Source organism: Melospiza melodia, unplaced genomic scaffold (assembly GCF_035770615.1).
Source record: "Melospiza melodia melodia isolate bMelMel2 unplaced genomic scaffold, bMelMel2.pri scaffold_18, whole genome shotgun sequence".
NCBI lineage: Eukaryota > Metazoa > Chordata > Aves > Passeriformes > Passerellidae > Melospiza > Melospiza melodia.
Genome location: NW_026948525.1, coordinates 15030582 through 15055472, shown reverse-complemented (window position 1 = coordinate 15055472; position 24891 = coordinate 15030582).

Genomic DNA, 24891 nt, shown 5'->3' with positions numbered 1-24891 from the left:
CCAGACTAACCCCAAAATACACCCCCGGCCAAAACTCAGTCAGACTGAGAGAGGCCATGGGCCCGTACAGCAGTGGCAAATTAACTTTTCAGAACTCCCAAGGAAAGGGGGAGGTATCATTATTTACTGGTATTGATAGATACATTTTCAGGGTGGCCAGAAACATTCCCCACCAGAACTGTCAAAGCTCAAGAGGTGACCAGATTATTTTTACAAGAAATAATACCACGCTTCAGAGTTCCGGCCACGATATCCTCAGATAAAGAATCACATTTCATTTCCAAAATAGTGCAACAGATTAGAGGCCACATGGGCATAGATTAGGAACTTCTCACACCATACCACCCCCAATCAAGCAGCCAGGTGGAGAGAATGAAGAAGACTGGGGCAAGAAGTTAATCTACCCTAGCCCAAGCTCTTCCACTAGCACTATTGGAAATTCAAACTAAACCTTGAGCTAAAGGAATCCTGAATCCTTTTGGAATGCCTTATAGAAGACTATATAGAATACAAAGGTATGTCCAGAATGTCCACCTACATGGTGGCTTTAAGCAAACAGCTCAGAGCAATTGAGAAACATGTGGCTGGAACTCGCAGCAGGGAGTTAGATAGCCTGGGGATGATGTATATGTTAAGTTTCTTACAGAGAAGACTTTGGAACCACAGTGGGAGAGACCACTGTGAGTACTTTGCACCACCTTCACTGCAATCAAAATCAAGGAGCAGAATGCCTGGATCCATCACTCACGGGTGAAGAAGGCCCAGAAACCCCTTAAGGAGTGACACCAGGAGACAATGAACTGAGACTAAAACTTACTCGGGCAAAATGAGTATATTGCGGTCAGGAGTAGCTCATTTTTTAGTTTGTAGAATTGTTTTGTGTGTAATCATAACTGAAGTTTCAGAACTTGAGAGTACATCTATTCAAAGTAATGCTAAATGGCCTTGGTCCCTGGCATTTAATCAGTATACTGGATCCATAGGAAAACCTTCTGAGATAAAAGATTTAAACTTATCTACTGTAGTAATCCACAAGAATGAGGTATATGAGGAGCAAGAATGGCAGGAACAGGAACTGTGGACTCTTCAAGGAATCAGAGGAGAAGAAATCAAAGTAGGGTGCCAGGTCATCAATAGGACGGCTTATGAGAGACCACATTTAATTAGCATCTGAACCTCCCCTGGTGTATATAAACACCAGGAAGTCTGTGATAACCTAAGTGAATCAGACTGATGGTGTAATTTCACCTTGATACAGTCTGTAGAAGTGACCTGCCTCTGAGCTCGAATTACTATCAGACTTTCATTTGAATTCAAAGTGAACACTGCACTTTTTACCACAGCAGGGCCTTATACAACCCATACTAGTTCAGACTCTACCCAAACTCCAAACTTGAACCTAAGTTCAAGTTTGGAGTTTGGGTTCTGTAGTAAAGAATGTGACTGAACAACAGCTATTATTCAATCCAGAATGTTCTTTCAAATGTGTGGAGTTGATAATGCAAATTAACATCTCAAAAATCCAACCAGCCTGCTCCTCCTTCCTAAAAACTTCCTTTGAGGGCTGGACAATGTAGTTACAAAAACAGGCATATTTCAGGAGCAGAACAAGAAAGGAAGGAGCCAGCTCTCCTGGTGCCTAAAACCAGGAACACCAAGAAATCAGTTTCCTTAGGTCATTTTCCAAGCTGGTTGGCTGAACATTCAGGCAATGGCTGGTAAAGGGTGCTGAACTGAGGGTGGTGAATTTACCCAATCAAGGAAGGGGATTTTCTTTATTTATAGCTATCCCTTTTCATACTGAGATCTGGATCAGTGATTGTCCCAGTCTGAGGCGGTTGGATTCTGCTTAAAAGAGGTAGAGAGAGAGACCCCCCCTCAGAGCTCAGCAGCAGGCTGTAGGATTTTGAGCATCACTTTTGTGCTGAGTATTTCAAGTAGCAGAAACCTGATCCCAGTTTCTTCTGAGGCACTGCAATGAGTTTAGGCTCTTCTCTCAGACTTCCCCTTCATTATTTACTTGAGGCTTGGACCTGAAGCTAGGGGCAAGGTGGGTGAGGTTTTGTAGACCAGGAGAGACATTCCTACTTGCCACACATCTGGGAAATCAGGTACTTTGGAGGGGGAAGGAGATTCCCTGAGCTGTCTACATTTCAGAACAAACATCTGCCTCAAATATGACCTAAACCTCTGTCAGATACACTTGTGAAGTGTGTCTGAATTTGCAGTGTGAGCCCCTCTGGCAGGGAGGGATGGTCATGGACGGAAAGCAGTTCCTATTCCCCATAACAAACATCTAACTGGCATATTAGGGACAAGATTAGGAGTTTTAAATGGAATTGATTCAGAAATACTGATGAATAAACTGGCCACTGCAGCAGGTAGCCTAACAAAATTGAAACAGCCTTTATAGTAAACTCTGTTGGCATTAGGAACTAGCCAGTGGCAGATTTCAAAAGTACTGCCAAAGTAAGGAAGTATGAAAAGGCCAGGGACCAAGACCACAAGTTGATAGTAGAAGCACTTAGTACAGTTCAAGATAATGTGTCTTTAGCTTTCAGTTGTATACAAGCACAGTTTTGGATACAAGCAACAGCAGCTCTGATCATATGGGAAAGGGGTGAAGGAAATTTTCCAGCTGAAATTCAGAAGATTGTGTGGGATAATGCAATTGATATTGAAAGGAAGTTTCAATCCTGGCGTACGAGGGTGAATTTCACCTATGATCCTGTTTCTAATATGGCCACTACATTTGTGCTTACCATATATAATGCCACTGTTTATGATATCCATCCCATCGTTGCTCTAGGATTAAACCATGAAAAAACAATACTCTACCCTTCAGAACGTAGAGTGTGGGCACGAAAGATGAATGAAAAGTGGCAAACAGTAAACTTGGAATCCTGCATTACTAGAGAACAGATGGGATTCATTTGTGAAAGCAATACTATGAATGCTCAGGATGTGTGTTTGGACACTGAGCAGAGTATTTGTCACTTTGAAATTCATCCAGTCACTGACCAGAGAACTGTGCTCATATATACTGGAAAAGGGTGTATGCTTGAGAACTGCTTGTGCTGCTGTACAAATTGATAACAATGATGTTATTCTGTCTAGTAGAAACCATTCTAATCTCTGTATTTGTAATTTTGTTAAGATTATTGGGTGTGATGATTCGTACTTGGCCCTAGTGACATCCCACCAGCTGATTTAAGCCAATTACACACTGTATCACGGACTATCACCTACCCCTAGTGGAATGAACCTTACATTAGTAAAACAATTAATTAAACACCAAGACCTATTGGAAGGCTTGAAAGGAATCCAAGGAAGTGGAAAGAAAACCTTGATTACTGTCCAACATGATACAAAGGAGATAACCAGATTTCTACAAAGAATAAAACAAAATATGGACCATAACTGGTGGGATGTGATCTTTGGCTGGTCACCAACTGCAAATGGAATCTTTAATAAGTTGTGCCACCCAATTGTAGTTTTACTAATATTAGTTGGGATAAGCTTAGGATTATCTATTATATTGTTAATTTGGAACTGGAGAATGCTACAACAAATAGCTGTACAAACCTCTTTTTCAAAAGTACATGGTGAAGCACTAAAAGACTTTTACTGTTGTGAAGGTTTTCATTAAGTAAAAGAATTTACTTATTTCCTAGAAAAGGGGGGAATGAGACAGAGTAGAGATCCATTCTGAATTAGGTGAAGTGTCTAGGAGAGGTGAAAAGTCTGTGAGGCCAAAGCTGAAGGAAAAACTCGCATGCCGAGACAGCAAGGAGACAGAGAAAGGAAAACAGAAAAGACCACAAGGTCGATTTGCCCCCGACTTAGAAATTCCTTTGATAAAGAAGAACTGGTGCTAAATGTCACGCAGAATGAATATGTATGAACTTATTGTGAAACTGTATGCATATGCATTTGGAAGGGGGATAAAAGAAGACCTGAGGTCTTCAGAGGTACGCATGCCTTGTTGGGGGACTTGCATGCCTTGTTGGGGGACTTGCGTCCGGCGCGCGTCGTAATAAAGGCATACCGTGCTTTACAACTTTTACAAAGTTGTGAGGTTTCTTCTTTTCTCCGCAAAACACAGAGCAGTCTGGCATGTGTTTATTGTCAGGGCATGCCTGTGTAATTAATTTCTTTTCTTATACTTTTTATTATAATATCAGTGCTATTACTGGTAATTTTCTTACCTCATTGCTGTTTCCTGTAAACTGTCCTTATCTTGACCTGTGTTCTTTACCTTTTGTGCATGCAGCTGGAGGGGGGAGGGGATGTGGAGGTGATGTGGCAGTGTTTTAGTGGGAGTACTAAATTGGAGAGCACCATTTGTAAACTACACAGTCTTAATTGACACCCAGTATGCAGCACTAGGGGTTGAGATAACAACAGATCTGCCCAGAACAGGTTGGACACCAAATTGATTCAAGCATTTTTTGTCTTAGGTAGAGAGCCACTGGTTTCTGAGAAAAGAGAGAGGGTAATTCAGATCCTCCCAAAATCTGTACTGTGTTGCAAGTTGGTGCTTATGTGCCCTCATCACTCAGCATCCCTCTATTACCCCTACTGGGTGAATATTGCCCTCCTTGGGGCATTCCTTGATCAGGGAGATCTCCATGCTCTCAAAATCAAACCAACCATTTCTATTTACACAATTGTGTTCTACATAATGGTATTTTTTTCAACAATGGGACAAGAACTCTAAGCCTACTGATGCCAATAGCCAAAGCACAAGTATGGACACCTCTAAAAAAGAATGAAGCAGGGGCTACCCTTTATTTGCCAGTGGGCATCACAAAGAAGATCCACAGAAAGAAGGAATGTCTGATATGCAAAAATTGCAAGCCAAATGCTCCACCTCTACCTTTGTGGAGCATCTAAGACAGGCAGACCTGAAGCTTTGATGTGGGCTGAGCCACGTCGGCAAATGTACTTCTGGAAATGAAGCACTCTCAGCAAAGCTGTTCTTACAAGTTGTATTGAATATTCTGTGACTATTGATATTAAGCCATGCTCTGGGTCTAAAACCAGGGACTGCCAACTACGGAGAAGGTCGTGTGAGCCTTATTATTACCATATGCAGCTTCTTTCAAGCAATTTGCAAACAAAGCTCTGAAGGACTTTTTCAACCCCACACAGCTGGCGTTCTCTGGCTTTTTAAAGATCTGCTTGTGGCGGTGCAGCAGAAGCTGCCAAGACCACCACCTTGCCAAGAGCATCTCCTCTAGGAAAGGGATAGACACCAGACACTCGCACTACATGTTTTATCTTGAAGGTCAATGGCTAAAAAACAGGTGGGAGGTGTTTGTTCTTGGGAATTCCAGTGGTGGTTTATTGGCCAACACACTGAAGAGGTTTAGGGACAAAAGAATCGAGAACAAAGGAGGGTTTAGGGTTTTATATGGGACAAGGGAGGCAGACTGTCAGATCTCTGGGCCAATGGGTAAAGGTAGAGAGGCGGTACAAAGGTGGGGTTGCAAAGGGACAACAAACTGGAATTCAGGGGAGGAGCTGTAAAGAATGGGGATCAATAGGAAAAGCAGGAGCATGGAGCATTCTAGAACTGGGGAGGAGAACAGAGATTATGTGACTTGGGTCATCAACATATAATGGCAGTGAACTGTGAGAGAGCATCTTTTGGTCTCACTCTGACCTAAAGGGGTGTCTCCTTCCAAGGCATCCCTGCCTTCACATCTCCCTCTGTGTCCTGGGATGCAACATCTGCTTATCACAAGGGTCAAAATTCTGCTTTTTTGCAGGACTTAAAACAACTTGTACTGCCGCCACACACCCTGTATCATCAAGGGAACAACCAGACCACTTCATTCAAAGAAAATAGCAGTTAACTCCCGCCCCTCTACAATGATGAGCAGTCGGAAGCTCTTTCCGTGTTGAAAGTGTGTGGAAGACCACACTCTGAAAAGCCAGTGTCCATGAAAGGGAGAGCAGTCCTGCAACTTTTTTCAAGTAAAGGGAGAGAGTTCACTAGACATTATCCCATGGGGTCTCTCTTGAGGTTTTGGAGGATGTAGCCTCCTTTTATCCTAAACTTCTGGCTGCATGTTGCCCTCCTCCTGTGAGGATTTACAAAATTAGAGGGTTTTGGGAAAGCTGCAAATGCAGGCTTCAGACACAGCAGAACTGTGAATAGAGCTATGCAGCAGTCATGAGTTAGGCCAGCAGAAAAATTATTTAAACTGTAGAAAAGGCAAGGGCAAATAGAACAATGGCTTGTGTATTAACGCCTGTCTGAATAGCTCTCTAAGCTGCAGAAAGTTTAACTAGCAAGATATTAGGAAGGTTAAATCTTAAGAATGGAGCTCTGTGTGTTGTGTTTTAAGGCTTACAAGTAGGTATTGTATTCAAAATAAGAAAGCATTGTTTTGACCAAAGGTACGTGTGCTTCTGGTGATTGGATAGAACTACTGTAAATATGCTTTTGATTTGTGTGATTGGTCAAGAAGCTTATAAAGTAAGTTGTAACATTAAGTTTTTTGGCCGGGTGCCTGGAATGTGAGCTGCTAGCATCTTCCCATTGGCATAATCATGTAATGAGCAACTGATGCTGAAAAATAAAACAGCTTGAGGTGCTGTTTTGTGGAGAAAAGAAGAAACCTCACAACTTTATAAAAGTTGTAAAGCCCAGTATGCTTTTATTACGACACGCGTCAGACGCACGCAGAAGAAATCCTCCTCAAAAGGCATGCGTACCCATGAAGACCTCAGGCCTCCTTTTATTCCCCTTCCAAATGCATATGCATACAATTTCACAATAGGTTCATACGTATTCATTCCGCATGACATTTATCGCCAGTTCTTCTTTATCAAAGGAATTCCTAGGTCGGGGGCAAATTGACCTCAAGGTCTTCTCTGTTTTTCTTTCTCTGTTTCCTTGCTGTCTCCAGCATGCGAGTTTTTCCTTCAGCTTTGGCCTCACAGACTTTTCACCTCTCCTAGACACTTCACCTAATTCAGAATGGATCTCTACTCTGTCTCATTCCCCCCTTTTCTAGGAAATAAGTAAATTCTTTTACTTAATGAAAACCCTCAGGACAATAAGTGTCTCTTAATGCTTCACCATGTACGTTTGACAAAGAGGTTAGTACAGCTATTCGTTGTAGCATTCTCCAGTTCCAAATTAACAAAATAATAGATAATTCTAAGCTTATCCCAATTAATATTAGTAAAACTACAATGGGGTGGCACAACTTATTAAAGATTCCATTTGCAGTTTGTGACCACCCAAAGATCACATCCCACCAGTTATGGTCCATATTTTGTTTTATTCTTTGTAGAAATCTGGTTATCTCCTTTGTATCATGTTGGACAGTAATCAAGGTTTTCTTTCCACTGTCTTGGATTTCCTTCAAGATCTCCAATAGGTCTTGGTGTTTAATTAATTGTTTTACTAATGTAAAGTTCATCCCGATAGGGGTAGGTGGTAGTCTGTGATACATCATCTAATTGGCTTTAATCAGCTGGTGTGATGTCACTGGGGCCAAGTACGAAATATCATACCCGGTAATCTTAACAAAATTACAAATACAGAGATTAGAATGGTTTCTACTAGACAGAATAACATCATTGTTATCAATTTGTACAGCAGCACAAGCAGTTCTCAAGCTTACACCCTTTTCCAGTATATACGAGCACAGTTCTCTGGTCAGTGACTGGATGAATTTCAAAGTGACAAATACTCTGCTCAGTGTCCAAACACACATCCTGAGCATTCATAGTATTGCTTTCACAAATGAATCCCATCTGTTCTCTAGTAATGCAGGATTCCAAGTCTACTGTTTGCCACTTTTCATTCATCTTTCGTGCCCACACTCTATGTTCTGAAGGATAGAGTATTGTTTTTCATGGTTTAATCCTTGGGCAATGATGGAACGGATAACATAAACAGTGGCATTACGTATGGTAAGCACAAAGGCAGTTGCCACATTAGAAAAAGGATCATAGGTGAAATTCACCATAGTCCCCTAGGATTTAAACTTCCTTTCAAAATCAATTGCATTATCCCACACAATCTTCTGAATTTCAGCTGGAAAATTACCTTCACTCCCTTCCCATATGATCAGAGCTGCTGTTGCCTGCACCCATAACTGTGCTTGTATACAACTGAAAGCTAAAGACACATTATCTTGAACTGTACTAAGTGCTTCTACTGTCAACTTGTGGTCTTGGTCCCCGGCCCTTTCCCACTTTGGCAGTACTTTTGAAATCTGCCACTGGCTAGTTCCTAACGCCAATAGAGATGACTGTAAAGGCTGTTTCAATTTTGTTAGGCTACCTGCTGCAGTGGCCAGTTTATTCATCAGTATTTCTGAATCAATTCCATTTAAAACTCCTAATCTTGTCCCTAATATGCCAGTTAGATGTTTGTTATGGGGAATAGGAACTGCTTTCCGTCCATGACCATCCCTCCCTGCCAGAGGGATGTGCTGGGCTCACACTGCAAATTCAGACACACTTCACAAGTGTATCTGACAGAGGTTTAGGTCATATTTGAGGCAGATGTTTGTTCTGAAATGCAGAGACCTCAAGGAATCTCCTTCCCCCTCCAGAGCACCTGATTTCCCAGATGTGTGGCAAGCAGGAATGTCTCTCCTGGTCTACAAAACTTCACCCACATTGCCCCTAGCTGAGATCAAGCTGTGGACTGTGTTCAGGGCAGAAGATAACAGTATTTGTCCACCACCTCCAGTTCAGCACCCTTTACCAGCCATTGCCTGGGTGTTCAGCCAACCAGCTTGGAAAATGACCTAAGGAAACTGATTTCTTGGTGTTCCTGGTTTTAGACACCAGGAGAGCGGGCTCCTTCCTTTCTTTTTTCTGCTCATGAGATATGCCTGTTTTTGTAACAATGTTGCCCAGCCCTCCAAGGAAGTTTTTAGGAAGGAGGAGCAGGCTGGTTGGATTTTTGAGATGTTAATTCACATTATCAACTCCACATGTTTGAGAGACCATTCTGGATTGAATAATAGCTGTTGTTCACTCACATTCTTTACTACATAGAGGCCTATTTCATACACTTTAGGTTCAAGTTTGGGTAGAGTCTGAACTAGTATGGGTTGTATAAGGCCCTGCTGTGGTAAAAGGTGCAGTGTTCACTTTGAATTCAAATGAAAGTCTGATAGCAACTCTAGCTCAAACGCAGGTCAGATCTACAGGCTGTATCAAGGTGAAATTACACCATCAGTCTGATTCACTTAGGTTATCACAGACTTCCTGGTGTTTATATACACCAGGGGAGGTTCAGATGCTAATTAAATGTGGTCTCTCATAAGCCGTCCTATTGATGACCTGGCACCCTACTTTGATTTCCTCCCCTCTGATTCCTTGAAGTGTCCACAATTCCTGTTCCTGCTATTCTTGCTCCTCATATACCTGATTCTCACTGATTACTACAGTAGATATGTTTAAATCTTTTATCTCAAGAGGTTTTCCCATGGATCCAGTATACTGATTAAACACCTGGGACCAAGGCCATTAAGCATTGCTTTCGATAGAGGTACTCTCTAGTTCTAAAACTTCAGTTACAATTACATACAAAACAATTCTACAAACTAAAGTATGAACTACTCCCGACCGCAATATAGTCATTCTGCCCGAGTAAGTTTTAGTCTCAGTTCATTGTCTCCTGGTGTCACTCCTTAAGGGGTTTCTGGGCGTTCTTCATCCGAGAGTGATGGATCCAGGCATTCTGCTCCTTGATTTTGATTGCAGTGAAGGTGGTGCGAAGTACTTGCAGTGGTCTCTCCCACTGTGGTTCCAAAGTCTTCTCTGTAAGAGACTTAACATATACATCATCCCCAGGCTATCTAACTCCCTGCTGCGAGTTCCAGCCACATGTTTCTCAATTGCTCTGAGCTGTTTGCTTAAAGCCACCATGTAGGTGGACATTCTGGACATTCCCTTTGTATTCTATATGGTCTTCTATAAGGCATTCCAAAAGGATTCAGGATTCCTTTAGCTCAAGGTTTAGTTCGAATCTGCAATAGTGCTAGTGGAAGAGCTTGGGCTAGGGTAGATTAACTTCTTGACCCAGTCTTACAATCTGCTGCTTAATCAAATGATTCATTTTCTCTGCCTGGCTACTTGATTGGGGAAGTATGATGTGTGAAGTTCTTAATCTATGCCCAGGTGGCCTCTAATCTGTTGCACTATTTTGGAAATGAAATATGATTCTTTATCTGAGGACATTGTGGCTGGAACTCTGAAGCGTGGTATTATTTCTTGTAATAATACTCTGGTCACCTCTTGAGTTTGACAGTTCTGGTGGGGAATGTTTCTGGCCACCCTGAAAATGTATCTATTAATACCAGTAAATACTGATACCCCCCTTTCCTTGGGAGTTCTGAAAAGTCAATTTGCCACTGCTGTACAGGCCCATGGCCTCTCCCAGTCTGACCGAGTTTTGGCTGGGAGGGTATTTTGGGGTTTGTCTGGAGGCAAGGATCACATTGTCGGCTTACCTGAGTGATAGTGGCATATAAATTCCTGACAACGATACAACAATTGTTTCAATCAGATGTGTGTTCTAGAAAGCCTGTGTAAATTACTACTTCAAAGTCAACACTTCATTTCAGTGCCCTCTGTATCACTGGCAGCCTTGGTCATTTTGAGAAAGGAGCCACACTTCTATAAAAGGCTTTTAAGTAGTTAGGCCCTAGTGTGTTTTCTAGTGCCCTTCCTTCACTAGTAACCATGAAAATGGGAAGGGATTACTAGCTCTCTTTTAATGGTACCCCACCCCTTGTAATTGTATGTTTCTTTTTATTAGTATTATTGTATTATGTCTTACCTTCGGGGAAAATCTGTACCTCACCCTTTGCTGCTTTCTTTGCCTCTCCATCCACCAGCTCATTCCTTTCCTCCAATTTTAAGCTCACTCTTTCGTGTGCATTAATATGCTTTTTCAGGTAGCTGAACTGCTTTCAGCAGGTGGATTGTCTCTTCTTTCCTTGTGAGGTCAGCAGTCCCCTCTCCTTCCAGATGGCTCCATGTGCATGTTATGACTCCAAATGCATTCCTTGAGTCTGTGCAGATGGTTATTCTCCTCCCTTTTGCCCTTTCCAGGGCATGGGTCAGGGCAATTATCTCAGCCTTCTGTGCAGAGGTCCCTGTTGGTAAGGGTCCAGACTCGATTACCTCTCTGCAGGTGGTCACTGCGTACCCAGCATGTCGCTTTCCACTGGCAATGTACCTGCTCTTGTCAGTGAACCAGGTCTCTGCATTGTCCAAAGGAGTGTCCTTTGAGTCTGGGCGGCTGGAGTAGGTAGCTTCAATGGTCTTCAGGCAATCATGGTGTGCTGCTTCTCCTTGATTTCCTCTGAGAAAGGAAGCTGAGTTGACAATATTAGTCACCACTATCTCTACATCGTCTTGCTCTACTATGATGGCCTGGTATTTCAGAAACCTCTGCGGTGAGAGCCAGTGGCCACCCTTTACTTCCAGTGCTGCGGACACTGTGTGGGACACTAGCACAGTCATTTTTGTCCCAGGGTAAACTTGCGTGCCTCTTGAATATTCAGCGCAACTGCTGCTACAGCTCTGAGGCAACCTGGCCATCCTTTGGCTGTTGCATGTAGTTGCTTAGAGAAGTAAGCAACTGCCCTTCAGTATGGGCCCAAGTCCTGAGCCAATATTCTCAGGGCAATTCCTTGCGTGGAAAAATAGAAAGAATGGTTTACTTACATTTTGGAGAATTTTGCTCAAACATGGCTTAAAGAAAGAGGCCATGAAAATATACAGCTGATGGAAAGTAAAAAGCAGCCATAAAGCAGCAGTTCCCAAGTCTTTTTCTGTAAATAATTAGGTTCTCAGGCACATTTTTTATAAAGAGCAGGATTCTCAGACAGTCTTCTGATAACAGGTAAACATTCTGTCCTTGTCTGCTCTGGGAACAGACATGAGGTTTTGAGAACTTTTCATGTCACGGTGAGAACACAAATCTTGGTTTCAATAAACAAACCACAGGTATTGTAAACAAAAGGAGGGGTTAGAGTTTTCTCTGTAGCCTATCATGAGCTCGGATTTTGCAATATGCATGAACTTAATTAACACTGTTATAAAAAGTGACTGATTGGATCAATAAATCGGAGTCGATGCTGATCAACAAAGATGGGTCGTCTCCCTTCCCTTTCAGTACTTACATCTGGAAATCTCAAAGCTGCAGCCAACATGAGGGAACTCTCTAGCTGGTGAAAGGCCCGTTTGGCATCTTTTGTCCACTGGAGATCTCTGTTTCCATTGGCAATAAGAGCATAGAGGGGTCTGGCGAGCAGTCCATAATTATAAACCCACAGCTGGCACTACCCTGCCATACTTAAGAAGGTTCGGAGTTCTTTCGTTGTCTGGAGTTTTGGGGTTTGGCATAGGGCTTCCCTGCCTTAAAGTCTGCTGCTCCGCACTCACTCCTTACCCCAGGTAGATTACTTTCTGTTTCACTACCTGTGCCTTTTTCTTTGAGACTCTGCATCCTTGGAGTCCTAGGAAATTCAAAAGGCTTACCGTCCAGGCTTCTCTCACTTCCCTCATCCGAGTGGCTACTAGAAGATCGTCCACGTACTGCAACAGCCTCCTTTCCTCTTGTGGAGCTTCCCGGGACTCTGGGTCTTTGCAAGCTGTTCTCCAATCGGGGTGGAGAATTTTGAAGCCTTCAGGCACATGGACTATGTGAGCTTGAGTTTGAATGCAAAAATTTTCTGGCTGGCTTCGTGGATAGGGAGGCAAAAGAAGGCATCTCTTAGGCCTAAAACAGTGAACCACGTTAGCTCAGGTGTTAAACAAGTTAGTAAAGTCTATGGATTTGCTACCACAGGGTATAAATTCTGTGTTATTAACAGCCCTTAATCCAGTACTATCAATTATTGGGCTGATTCCTTCCTTATCTTCCTTTTGAGGGTACTACTCAGTTCTCACTGGTTGTGTTCTTTCCTTAAGCTTGATTACCATGGGGGGGCATCTTTCATTCTCCCTGGTACAGCAGAGGCCCATACCCTTGAAAACACTTATTTACTTATTCTAATGTCTCCTTACTCATGTCTTTCTTAATTTCAGTGTCTGTTAATGTTAAGTCTAACCTTTTTATATCATTTGCCTTCAGAGTAACCTTTCTCATTTGAGAATGTTTAGCAAATTGAGCGAATTGTACAAACTTTAAAGGTTTGCAAAAGTATGCCTTCTCAGACTGGCCAGTTGTTCTGTTGTTCCCCACACTACAACATAAACATCCTCCACAGGTACTAAAGCTTTATTCAAAACTGAATATATGGCCCTTGTGTCAACAAAAATTCTTCCCTTTTGTGGAGGTCATCTTTACCCTTCCTCCCTTACCTTGGGAGGAGCCTTTAACAAATCATATGTACTCATTTTGTGAACTGTGATTGTTTTGCATTTCAGCATGATAATCTTTGTTTGACTTCATACATTGCTATCTTATGCTGCATGCTGAACAACACGTTTGATTTGCTTTCTCTTTGCCCTGTTTTCCTTTTTCAAGGGCCAAGACCAGAGGGCGGTCTGATCTCACAGTCTCTTGCCATTCTGGGTGATTTCTTAAAACAAAAAGACATTTCAGCATACAAAAACTCTATCCCATTTATCTTCCTATTTTAAAACAATACTAACTGCAATGAAGTATTATAAATCTTTTTATTTTCTGAGCTGCTCTAACTGGCAACGTCCTCCCAGTGAGCCCCTCCCAAAAGGGGCTAATTTAGGAACCTCTTTGCTCTGGTCAGTTCTCATTATTTATTTCTCCTTGCCCTATCTCACTTCCACTCAAACCTTTTTTACAGACCTTCACAGTACTTTCTCAGTTTTCCTCCTATACACACACAGCTCCAGGTGGCAGGTATCAGATGTGATTCCCACACACAAGCTCTAAGACCTTAGGTTCTGAATCAGCTTGATCAGAAACCTCTAATTTACACTCGGGGCATGTGCCCTGACACTTATTAGAACAGCAAAACAGCAATACCAGTGTTTCTCATAAACACCGCACTGCAATAATACTTGCACATCCACCTTTGCCCACAGGCCATTCCCGTGTTCCCTGGGGAGACAGGGCAGCCAGAGCTGTCCCTGTGCCCAGGGGACAGCAGGACAGCCACTGTCCCCTCACACAGCATGCTAGCCTCTTGATGCACCAAAGGCTCCCCGAAATTGCCCGCAAAGGCAGGCTATTCTGTTTGTTACAGAGAACTTTAAATCCCTACAGCAGACTGTTTCTAGTCCAGACTTACTGCAGTACCAGCTGAAGTCTCATAAATCTCGTAAGTCTCATTAACTAATTCATCTCCTTCATCTCTTCTATATAAACTCTGTTTTACAAAATATCAGTCTTTTCTAGTTCTCTTCTTGCACAATCTAATTAAGCCCTGTGTCTACTTACACTTGTTTTACTGCTTTGCAAAAAGGCTGTACTAGTCACAGCCGAAACTCTGATATGCCCACAGACACAAACACTCGCACCCGCACCCCCCCTTTATCTCAAATTCAGTAGAGCCAAGGCTTGAATTGCTGTGAGGGGGAGAATCTTGGAATTCCTTTAACTTGCTTTAACTAAGCATAAATCACCGTACTATAGTTCTCCTATGTAAAATGCTACTCTTGTTGCAAACAAAATCTTAAAATCTCCACAAACACTACTATACAATCTGAGAATCAAATTACCACAATGAAGTGGAAGAAAATCACCACACAAAATCACAATTTCACTGGGAAAGGGCATATCTCTCAAAGTGCTCACTTTTCTCAACACAACACAGTATACCATAATTTGGCATTTGCTCACATTAGTTTTTCCTGGACACAATCAAAATAATAGCACACAGTCTAGAGATCAAGTACAAACATCCAGGGCAAAGGAACTCCCTGAGCTCATACTCATGGTTAAAATGCACCAAATCTACACAAATCACTACATTTAAACAAAATAAATACCATCACTGACATTCCTCCACTCTCTTCTCCGCAGGGCACTTCTCTCCCTGCCCCCGCAGCCTGCTGCAGCCGGCGCCTCAGGCCTCACTCGGCTGCTTCAAACACGGGTAGTACTGACCCCCCTGCACTGTAGATCTACTCTCTTTTAAACACCATACACTTAGACACTTGCACGATTACAAACACAGTGCACTGACCACACAATGCACACATTAACCATACAGCGACACAGTGTCCGGACATCACACACACACAAACAAAGCACACGCGGGCTCAGCAGTTCTGCTCTATCAGAACAATGAACCCCCAATACACACATACACGGGTTCACCTGGCTCACCCCCAGAGCCACTAGCGGTTCCGCTCTATCAGAATGATGAACCCCGTCTCTAATACAGCTGCTCTATCAGCTGAACCCAGACGTCTCTGGGTGGTTTACTCCCTCGCTCTCCTTTCCCTCCCCTGGGGGCCCCTCAGTACATACCGTATTCTCCTCCGCAGGCCAGCAGGTCCTTGTCTGTCCTCGCAGGTGGCAAGTTGAGACGAGCGGAGCCCCACCAGGAAAAAATCCTAGGGCGCGCCTTGGAGGTCCGTCTATCCCCCCTGCCCCTGTGGGGACAGAGAACTCTTGCCTGGCTCGTCAAGATGTTTTGTGGAGAAAAGAAGAACCCTCACATTTTATAAAAGTTGTAAAGCCCAGTATGCTTTTATTACGACGCGTGTCAGACGCACGCAGAGGAAATCCTCCTCAAAAGGCAAGCATACCCCTGAAGACCTCAGGCCTCCTTTTATCCCCCTTCCAAATGCATATGCATACAGTTTCACAATAGGTTCATACATATTCATTCCGCGTGACATTTATCGCCAGTTCTTCTTTATCAAAGGAATTCCTAGGTCGGGGGCAAATTGACCTCGAAGTCTTCTCTGTTTTTCTTTCTCTATTTCCTTGCTGTCTCCGCTATGTGAGTTTTTCCTTCAGCTTTGGCCTCACAGACTTTTCACCTGTCCTAGACACTACCTAATTCAGAATGGATCTCTACTCTGTCTCAGCGCTTTCAGCAGCAGCCCTGTCTTGTTCGTGTTTGTAAATAGCCCTCGGCCCCCGTCAAATGGTGCTTCCTCTGTGAGGAGTTACGTTAGACTAGGATAAAGGAAATCATAGAAAATTTCGTTGCCAGAGGCCCAAGTTGTTAAAAAGGAGTAACAGACCATCCCCTTCACCGACTGCACTTGATGTCCTTGTAAGTAACCTTATTAAGGGGCTCTTGAGCTACGCCATGGGAAATCATTTATCTGAAACAGAATGGGACATTTTTTACCAGCTTGAGAAAATCTTACAAGATAAAAGACATTCAGATATCTCAAAAAATGAACTGATAGATTTATTAATCTGGGTAAAAGCGAATACTTAAAATATAGACTGCAGTCTGCCTTTACCTTTGATTTTTGAGATCAGATAAACTAGAAAATTTATAATCTATTCTCTCTCAAAAACGAAGAGACTGTAAGCAGACTAATGCCTGTCTCCTGAGCTTTAATGGAGAGCTTTAAACAAAATGATCATAACAGAGACTTTCTTGAACGCCAAAACAGAACATCTCATTCTGAGACTTTAATTCCAAGTGATGCTGAGCCTTTGTCCTCTTCTGTGAAGATTTCAAGTTCTCTTCAGAGTTCCTTCCCTTCTAGCGTGTCCGGGATTTCTCCAGGCAGTGTGGGCAGCACCCCGATCCCCAGAAAATAGGAATCGAATCAGCTTTCAGCTTCAGTCATGCCCTCTGTTCCTTCCAAGATTCCCTGCGTCCCTGCTGCTGTGACGAGCCATCCTCCCATCCCTCCTCAAAAGCAGTCACTCCTGCTGTGCCCAGAAAAGCATTCAGGATTTTCATTGAGTTCCAGGAATATAGGAGTTCAGAGGTTGTGTTCAAGAGAAGGTAGAAGTCGTGCGGACCCAAGAGAAGAGAATTTGAAGAGGCTTTGCAATACAGTAGCTGCTTGTTCTGAAATTGTTCCAGCAGAGACTGCTGAGTCGGGCTCTGAGTCTGCTCTGCCTAGCCGAACGGCTGTGAGAGTCACTCCTGCCACTGCTTCCCCTTCTCGAGAAGACACCCCCTCAGATCTGGTTCCAGCAGGCAGATTGCTTTGCAATTCTGAGAATTCTTTTTTGTGTAAATTCCTCCCCCAAGTCTCTCCAAGCATTTTCTTTAGTTCTCCAGCCTCCAGATACAGGCAGTAAGGGAGCTTTAGATTTAGCTTTGTCTTCAGAAGACTGGGCAGGAAAGAAGACAGAAGCAGCAGGCAGCAGCCAGAGGCCAAGCGAGAACAAGATAGCTCTGCCCAGAGAGATGCCTGGGGTAGAAGCAAAAGAACTCAGAAAAGTTTCTGTAGAAACACAGATCACTTAGAAGCCTTGAAATCTGCTTCATTCGCTGCTGAGGGGAAAAATAGTGTGTTAAGGTCGCAGCTTGATGCTGGCAATTTTTCAGCTGATTCCCCGCAGGCAGAGCTGCGGTACAGAACCTGTAACAGTGCATTAGAAAGTGTTGCATAAATCAAATAGTGTCACAAAATACAAATTCAGCATCTGCAGTTCCAGAGCAAAAACCAAGCTCTAGCTTTTTTCCTGGCACTAATACAACACAGTCCTTAGCCGATAACTCCATTATGAAGTTTGCTGAGAACATGAAAGTCTCCTCCTCTGCCCTTCCTAGCAGAGATCCCAAAGAAGCATGTTGTTCAGGTGGCACTGTTGCCAAGATTTCAGAGGTCTCTTCCCCCGCCCATACTGGCAAGGCTCCCAGAAAAATTTGTTGCTGTGGCAGCACCCCTGCCAAGAACTTAGAGCTTAGCAGAGTTCCCAGAACAGCTAATGTCAGCCACCATGCTACCTGCTCCTCTGAATCAGACAGAAGAGCAGAGAGAGAGAAAGATAAAAAACAATCTAAATTAGAGCTTGACCCTCCATTGTGATTACCTAATTAGTCTAATATTAATCAGAATTTAAAAAAAGACTTAGATTCAAAAAAACAACTCCTTACATTGCCTGTAAGATATGGTCGCAATAATGTAAATCCATGATTTGAAAGTCTTTCTCACCATGATATAAAAGAACTGTGTCAGGCTTTAAAAGAAAGTGAGTCCTCCTTATTTTAGTAATATGTTGAAAAGTATTTTTAATTCTTATGACTTAGTCCCTGCTGATTGTCAAAATGTAGCTTCCCTGATTTCAACCAATTCACAATATCCTTTATTAGAATGACAATAGAAAAACTTCTTAATAAATTGGTTGAAAGATATGTAAATACTGCTTATGAAGATATAGACGTTACCTAATTAGCAAGTAATCCACCTTACCATAGACCAGAAAATCAAGCAGTAGAATTGCCTCGGCCTGTATTAACAGATATTAAAGATGCTGCTAGAAAAGCTTTGTTTTCAGTTGAGCCAGCTGGTACCCATGTAAATGCTTATACTACTATCAGACAAAGTGAAACAGAATGCTATTTTTTTTTTAGATAGATTAACCCAAGCAGTCGAAAAGCAATGTCCAGATGAACAAGCTCGCTCCTGTATTGTTCAAAACCTTGCTTTTGTAAATGCTAATGAGGAATGTAGAAAAATTATTTTAACTTTGCCTGATCAGCTTCCAGCTGTTACACAGATGCTAACAGCTTGCAGTAAGCTTACTGCTCCACAACATCTTGCTAACATACAAGTCAATGCATTAGGAAAAACATTGGGAGATAATCTGACATAACGAATAGATAAATTTGAAAAGCTCCTAAAAAAACAAGAAAAAATTTGGGGAAACTGTTAGCACTGTACAGTTAGACTCTGATAAAAAGACATGTTTCTTTGCTTGTAGTAAACCAAGTCACATTTAAAAGGATTGTCATATGAAAGCTTCCAACCAAAACAACTTTCTTTTTGCCCTCGATGTCGAAAAGGGAAGTATCTTGCTAAGTTCTGTAACTCTCAGTTTGACATTGATAGCAGACCTTTGTCGTTAAACTTAAAAAAGAGCGCAGATTACCACCGTGCCCAGACACAAGTAGTGGTACTCCCGGGCAACCAGTTACCCAGTCAAGTGGTATTGGTACCTCAGTCATTTATCTCTCAATAAACCAATCCTCAAATGGTTCCAGCTCAATACCCTCAAGTGCAAGGTTCGAATTAGCCTCCTCAAAACTGATTCATCTATTAAATAATTTGTGTTGTGTGAGCATTCCTACTGAAATTGTCAATCTTTTTCAACAAAAAAAAAAGATTTTTTGATTCTAGACAAAGCCAACAACAAAGTTCTTGGCCTCTCAATCCTTCCTTCTGTTGTTTCAGTAAATTCTAATGAAGAGCTAGTGATTTTAGCTCTTGCACTAGATGTTCCTATAGTAATTCCACCAAAAACACCTATTGCTATTGCATTTCTGTTACCCATGAATACACCCAAGCAAAACAACTTTCCGGAGAATTCAATGCTGTCTGTGCCATCTAGTACCTCACGTCCACAAGTCTTTTGAGTGCAACGTTTGGACCGTGACCGACTGCAACTGACTTGTAGCCTGACTCACTGTGGTAAAACAATTTATGTTACAGACATGCCAGATACTGGTGCAGATGTCACTGTAATTTCTCACATGTTCTGGCCCAATGATTGAGGTTTGGTGGCTCCTGCAGGTTCCCTCACAGGGATTGGAGATGCTACTGTGTGTTTGCAAAGTGCATCCATGATTAACATTACAGGTCCTGAAGGAAAGACAGCAATGGTGCATCCTTTTGTTGTTCAGAAGCCTCTCACCGTCTGGGGGAGAGACATCCTGTCCCAATGGGGAGCAGAACTGGAGGTGGGCCTGTGATGGAAACCACATCAAAACCTGCCACTTGAAAGCTGAACTGGAAAACTGATCCTCCTATATGGATTGATCAATGCCATTTAACAGAGAAAAAAATTAAACATCCTTTAAAAATTCGTAAAAGAACATATACAAAGTCACATCATCCCCACCAATACTCCCTGGAATTCACCAGTATTTGTCATCCACAAGAAGACATCAGACTCCTAGAAGTTGCTTCATGACATGAAGAAGATCAATTAAGTGATTGAAGACATGAGACCTCTTCAACCTGGATTCCCTTCTTTATCAATGATCCCAAAACACTGGCCTCTCATTGTCATTGATTTAAAGGACTGTTTTTTCCACATCCCACTTCATCCTGATGATGCTCCAAGATTTGCCTTTTCAGTTCCCATCATCAATCAAAGAGAACCCATGCAGGGATATCACTGGAAATCATTGCCCCTAAGAATGAAGAATTCACCTATAATTTGTCAGTATTTTGTTGCCCAAGCTTTGTCTCCAGTTCGACGGAAGTTTCCCAGATCCATGATTCTGCACTACAAGGATGATTTGCTCATCGCAGCTCCAACGCAGGCAGAGATGGACCAAACCCGTGCTAGTGTTGTTACTGAAGTTCAAAATGCTGGACTTGCAATTTCTGCTACAAAAATCCAAGAAGTTCCACCCTGGAAGTATCTTGGATGGAAGATGACTGAGAAAACAATAACACTGCAGAAGATACAGCTCCAGACCAGTGTCAGCAATCTGCAAGACTTACAACAGCTTTTAGGAGAAGTCAGTTAAGTCAGACCTGTTTTGAGAATCACCAACGATGAACTAGGTCCAGTTTTCGATTTACTGAGAAGAAACTGTGACATCTGTTCTCCAAGAACTTTAACACCTGAAACTCATGGAGCCCTTAACAAGGTCATAGAAGCTCTCCAAAGACAACAAGCTCATCGCTGTATTCCAGAAAAGCCTTTCTTTTTTGCAATTTTAAGAGAAAAAATGCAACTTTGTAGTCTCATTTTTCAGTGAAACCGTTCTGAGACAGATCCTTTGTTGATAATAGAATAGATTTTGTTCCCTACAGGTTTCCAAAAACTATTTTCACAGTGTTAGAGATGATAGCAGAAATTGTAATTAAAGCCAAAACCAGATTGCTAACTTTAGCAGGTCAAGAATTTGCAGTTATCTATTTACCATTGAAAAAAGATTATCTTAATTGGGCAACGCAAAATTCTGATGATTAGCAGTAGGCATTGTTAGACTTCCCAGGTGTTCTGTTCATTACGCAGCTCACAAATTATTGCAAGCAAAATTGAGTTTTAAAGAGAAACCTAAATTAAGTGAAGGACCTTTAAATGCAATAGCTCTCTTCACTGGTGGCTTTGGCAAAAGTCACAAATCAGTCGTAACTTGGTTGAACCAAAAAACTAATGCTTGAGAGTCAGACATTCAAATAGTAGAAGAGTCTCCTCAGATTGTTGAGCTTTGCTGCTGTAGTTTGAGCTTTCCAGCTCTTTCCACAACCTTTTAATGTAATCACAGATTCTGCTTATGTTGCTAATGTGGTTAAGAGATTTGAAGGGTCAATTTTAAGGGATGTTAATAATGACACTTTATACTGTTGGCTTTCATGTCTTTATACAACTTTGCAATATAGAACTAATCCATAGTTTGTTTCTCATATCAGCGCTCATTCTTCACTTCCTGAATTTTTAGTGGAAGGAAACACCAGAGCAGACAACTGACAATGGTTATTTCAAACACTTTGCCAAACATTTTGGAACAAGCAAAACTGAGTCACACCTTTTTTCACCAAAACGTGCAAGCACTTGTGCGAATGTTTCAAATTTGCGAAACTCAATCTAAGGCTATCATCAGTACTTGCCCTGACTGTCAGCTTGTGCAGCCTCCTGTTTCTACAAGGAGCAGTCAACCCACGAGGTTTGCAAAACCTGCAGTTATGACAAACAGATATAATTAAATAGACTTCCTTTGGTAAATTTAAAAATACTCACGTTTCAGTGGACACATTCTCTGGTGCAATTTTTGCATCTCTTCACACAGGTGAAAAAGGTAATCATGCCTGTTAGCATTCTTTGCAAGCTTTTGCTTCATTAAGTGTGCCCCAAGAAGTAAAAACCGACAATAGTCCTGCATATATACCTCAAAAATTTGCCACATTTCTAAAAGAATGGGGTGTTTGTCACATCTTTAGTATTCCTCACTCTGCCACAAGCCAAGCAATTATTGAGAAGGCTCATCGGACATTAAAGCACATTCTAGATCAACAGAGAGGGGGAGTAGAGGTAACACCACAGATGAGGTTGAACAAAGCTTTTTATATTTTTAATTTCTTAAACAGTTTGGTTGCAGAACCCGATTTACTGATTCTTAGGCATTTTTCAAATAACGCACAAGCAAAACTGAAAGAAAATCCTCCTGTTTTAATTAGAAACCCTGAGACTGGACCAATTGAAGATCCTTTCCGATTAATCCCCTGGGGTAAAGGGTATGCTTCTGTCTCTACAGGTGCAGGAATTAAGCGGGTTCCAGCCAAAAACATCAAACCATATCACACCCCAGAACGTGTTGATGAGTCCAAAACCGAGGAAGCAAGTACACAGACGTGAGCCAAACAGAGCGATCCCAGGGCATGCCTGACATTCCTTGTGCATCAGTGGAACCTGCAAACTCTGATTTTGTGTAAATATTATTTATAAGTGTGTCAATTGTTTGTTTTGTAGAGCTGATTTTTGGAAAAAGTGTGGGTTTTGTTTTTGTTACGTTATAGATCCCCTCTCTTGGATCTTCAAGGTGAAATCTTATCTTAAGGTCAAAAGCAAAGTTTTTAAATTGATATATGTGTGAGGATTTTGCCAAAACTTAGCTCATTACCAGGATGGAGCAAAATCAAATTATATGCTGGTGTTGGTGGGTTTTAATTGCTTCTTGTCGTGCAGATTTGCCTGTGGAACAACCAAAAAGAAATGTTTGGGTGGCCTTACCCAAGGCAGCAGGCTCAGATACCATAAGTTTGTCTAATTCGGAACCAGAAAAGCCTTTCTCAACCTGTCTGGTTGGTGTGGCAGTAAAAGATTTGCCTTTGGTCAAAAAGCAGTCCAATGGTAAGCCAGGTGAAATTGACAATGGGAACAATCCTCCATTGAATTGGAACGTTTGAGCCAAAGAACTTCCCAAAGCAGTATCTGAACCCCAAGAATTGGAAATCCTTGGTTCTTTAACAATGGATTTTTGCCTTACCTTTACAGTTAATGATTGGCGAGAAGGTGATCCTCCAAAGTACAATATTACTCCCCATTATTTTGCATACAGAAACTTAAGGTTTTGGTGTAATTATCCAAACAGTTGGGATGTGCTTTCTGAGGCTGACCAATATCCACGACAGTTTCCCAAGGGATATTGGTTCACCTGTGTAGATAGGGCTTGGCAGGGCATTCCATCACAACTTGAAGGTGCCCCATGTAGCATTGGGATGCTCACTGTAATTGTGCCTACTGCCAAAGCGGTCATTAAAAAGAAACAAAGGGGAACAAGATCTGCTCGTCATTATGGTGAGAACTGTAGAAGTGATTTCACGCATTGGAAGGCTGTGAAAAGGGTTTCAGCAGGTTTGTTTTTACCCCAACTGGCTTCAGCAATGGCATTGAAACAATTATATCAGGTTGGATGTTGGCTGAGTAAACAAACTAATGCCACATCCACTGCAATCTGTGACATGTTGACCGATGTTAATAGTGTTAGACATGCTACCCTTCAAAATAGAGCAGCAATTGATTTTCTTTTACTGGAATGAGGACATGGTTGTGAGGAATTTGAAGGATTCTGTTGTATGAACCTGTCTGATCATTCTGAATCCACACACAAAAGCATGCAAAAACTGAAAGATTTGACAGCCCGAATTAAAGAAGATAGTGGGTCCTGGTTAGATGATTTGTTCCAAGAATAGAGCTTTGCACCTTGGCTAAGGGAACTTTGCAAGATAGGTCTCTATGTATTGGGTGTATTGGTAGTGATAATAATAGTAATACCTTGCATACTTCAGTGTGTGCGACGAAAGATGAACAAAACTATCCAAGAAGTTTTTATCATACAAGAGAGAAAAGTAGGAAGTAGATTCACAGAAAGTGCTCAAAATCTCACAGAGATGGTGGATGAAGGTATAGAAATAGAAGAAGGTTTTGAGTTAAGACCCTGGAATCGACAGAAAATATTTGAACAGTAACTTGTAACTATTGTCAGGCATAATTTATGCCCTTTCCACTGACTGGACCGTCACAGCATTAAATTGCTGTGTTGGAATATAGCAATGCTTAGTGCCAGCAAGAACATGCTTTAAGCAGATAATAAGGAAAAATATTATAGTAAGGCTACAAAACGCAAGTAATAAACGACAGAATTGTGAAATTTTTTTTAAGTGAACAGAAAGGAGGAATTGTGGGAATCCTTAAAATTATAGGGTTTTAGAAAAGCTGCAAAAGGCAGCCCTCAGATACATCAGATTTGTGAACAGTGCTAAAGCAACAGTCATGAGATAGGACAGCAGAAAAATTATTTAAACTGTAGAAAAGGCAAGGGCAAATCGAACCATAAGCCTCTGTATTAATGCTTGTCTGAATAGCTCTCTAAGCTGTAGAAAGTTTATCTAGCAAGCTATTAGGAAGGTTAAAGCTTAAAAATTGAGCTCTTTGTGTTGTGTCTTACAAACAGGTATTGTATTCAAAATAAGCAAGCATTGTTTTAACCAAAGCTACGTGTGCTTCTGGTGATTGGATAGAACTACTGTCAATATACTTTTGCCTTGTGTGATTGGTCAAGAAGCTTATAAAGTATGTTGTAACATTAAGTTTTCAGGCCTGCTGCCTGGATTGTGAGCTGTTAGCATCTTCCCATTATCATAATCATGTAATGAGACTGATACTGAAAAAAATAATAGCTCAAGGCATTTTCCCAGCAGCCCTGTCCTGTTGGCATTTGTAAATAACCCCTGACTGGTGTAATTTCTGACTGGGCCTGAGGCAGGGGCTGCCATTCCTCACCTGTGGGGAGACCAGAGCTGCCA